Here is a 2,862-nt window from a genome sequence, read left to right on the forward strand (position 1 = left end):
TTTGTTTGCCTTGTGTGTGGGAGTGTAATTCACCGGGTCGGTCAGGATCACTTGATGGTCGTGATCGTCAGCTTTTACCCTCCCGGAAGGGAGCTGAGAGCTCATATAGTCCGATCTAAGGGCAAGGCTGTGACCTTCACACACCCACACACCCGTCCCCTTGCTCCAGGGGAACGGTAACCACCCACTTCGTCAGTGAAACTTTTCGCAACCTGAGCGAGGCGCGAACTCCCGTCTACCAGATGGCAAGCGAGAACGTCACCACTGCACCAGCGAGCGGTGTGTGTGTGTGTGTGTGTGTGTGTGTGTGTGTGTGTGTGTGTGTGTTTTTGGCCTGCCGTTAGTGTCCCTCACTATAGTACGACGCCGAACCCTGAAGGGGTGCCGTTAGGGCACTTCCATGAATGGGGGCCATTAGGGCCTGGTTATAGCAGGCAGTGAGGGCGGCTCTGCTAGATTAGGGAAGACCCGAAAGGGGCAGTGGCGGGGCCTCCTGCGTCCCCCTTTAGAGGGCGGGGAGCATAGGTTGCCCGTCACTGTAGGGACCTTGGCCATTTTTACTGTTTATTGTTTCTGGTGATAGTCTGAGTGTTTGAGTGTGTGAGGTGTGTGTGTGTGTGTTGTCTGAGTGTATCACCTGAGTGCTGTGGGAAGCATGAAGGGATCCGGGATCCCTAGGCCCCAGGGGCATTCCCGCCTTCCACTCCCTCAGTCGAGACCTTCCCACCCGTCTCCTGCGCAGGCACGAAGCGGGAGCGCCGTCCTTCTGACGCCAGCTCCCATTCGTCGGCTCACGAGGTTCCTCGTGCCGATTGCGCTCTTCCCAAGCCTACGGGAGCGGTACCTCGTGCGCGTGGTACAGTTGGAGAAATTTTCGCCCGGGACACTGTGTAGATGGCAGCAGCAGCGACAGACAGAAATGATCTGGTAACAGTGCTGGGGGTGAAGCAGGGGTGGGAGTTGCGGGGAAGGTGAGTGATGGGGGAAAAGAGGGGTGGTGGTGGGGGTAGGTGAGTCTTAGGGAGAGGTTAAGTAGCCATTTAACTGTGTCAACAAACTCTGCGTAGATAATCATTCCAATACGGTTTTTCTACTAATAACAAAAGGTAGTGGCAACAAGCTGCTAATGATGGTTCAGTATTTGATGGAATAAGTTCAATACTTAAGCAAACCTGTATCGCCAATACATAACCTTATCCTTCGCCTCCGTCATTCCGTCCCCTCATCGGAAAGCTTTCTATTGTTGACCAAGAATTTACAAATGTTTAGAACTGATTTCAGCTGCGTCTCATGCAAGTTGCTTAACAAAGATACAGCAACTTTCATTGCAACTTGTATAGAATACGCAATCTAACATCCTGTAATAGTCCGTTTTGTATTTGTAGAAGTCAACTACTGTTAACTTAAGAACATTGGCAGAAAAAGGAAAATACATCACTTAGACTGACGGTGTAATTTGCTACCGTTTCATTGTCGTTTAGGCACTTCTGCTTACGGATGGATGAGCCTGGCCTTCATGCCAGACTATAAATATAAGCATACTCCAGTCAACACTTTCTTAGGACCAATCCCTCATATCTTAACAGGCCTATATAACTTTATGGTTATGTGCATATGTGCGTGATTATACGTGTATCACACACACACACACACGCAATAGATTACCTTACATACAGTCACACTGGTAACCTTTCGGTTGGCGGGAATAAGATACAATCAGTCTAGTTTTCAGTTGTCATCTAAAGTGAATACGGACATAATGTTGTTATTAAAGATGGTGATATAGTTGACAAAATACACACGACACTCACACAAAATTACCAGCACTATGTAAGACGTGCATTGCTACCAAATTGTGCGTGCACCTAGCGTTTTACGAAATTTTCGTAATGTAATATCTACAAATGTGCTAGCAGTAGCAGTCGCCCCGTCCACACAATTGTTCTAACCAGCCTCCACACACACACACACACACACACACACACACACACACACACACACCTGGGGTAGTGGTAATGCTTTCTCCTGCCATCTAGTAAGACGGGGGATCGCGCCGGATCGGGTGCGAAACGTTTCACGAGCGAAGTGGGAGGTTACTGTTCCTCTACAAGGAGGGAATGGTTGTGTGCGTGTATGAAGGTCACAGCCTTGACCTGGATCGGACTATATGAGGTCTCAGCTCTCTTCCTTGAGGGTAATGAACTGACGATCACGCCAATCACGTTTTCCTGACCAACCTGGTGAATTACACACACTCACCCAAACGCATTGAATTTTGGCAGGCAATTCTCCTCTCTGCCCACTCCTTCCACACACACTAAGAGATAATATCACATACTGTCTCATACAACTCACAGTTGAGGAAAATATAGCTGAATAATAATTCTTTCTTGGAATTAGGTCAAAGGAAGGACTTATTTGTCCTATTGCATTTGAACAAGAAGTGTAGAAGTAGTAGTAGTTGTTCCCTAGGCAGTCTGGCCGAACAGCCCCGAGTCCCTTAGGAAGGCCATGGCCGAGACCGGGAGTTCCCACAGAGCTCTCAAAGAGTGTATGTTGTGTTGCTGGCGTAGGTGATTGTGTGCAATGCAGTCTTCCATAATGTGCTTAATAGTATGGGATGCTGTGTTGCATCCTGGACAGGCATCAGCGACGGAGTTATCCAGCCTCTTCTGGTAGCTTAAGAGGGCTGGATGGTGCCCACATCTCAGCCTGGCCAGGTGGACCCCGTCCTCATGAGGGAGATAGGATTCAGAAAGGTGGATGTCAGGAGGCCGTGCGTGCAGCTGTGTGTTGTCTTTAAGTGACTGAATGGAGCCGTGAGTGATCTGAGTGTGGATATGCTCCTGGAAGCTGGTCTGA

This window comes from Coenobita brevimanus, chromosome 116 (genome assembly GCF_032717465.1).
Source record: "Coenobita brevimanus isolate Jiangsu-jjx chromosome 116, ASM3271746v2, whole genome shotgun sequence".
Lineage (NCBI taxonomy): Eukaryota > Metazoa > Arthropoda > Malacostraca > Decapoda > Coenobitidae > Coenobita > Coenobita brevimanus.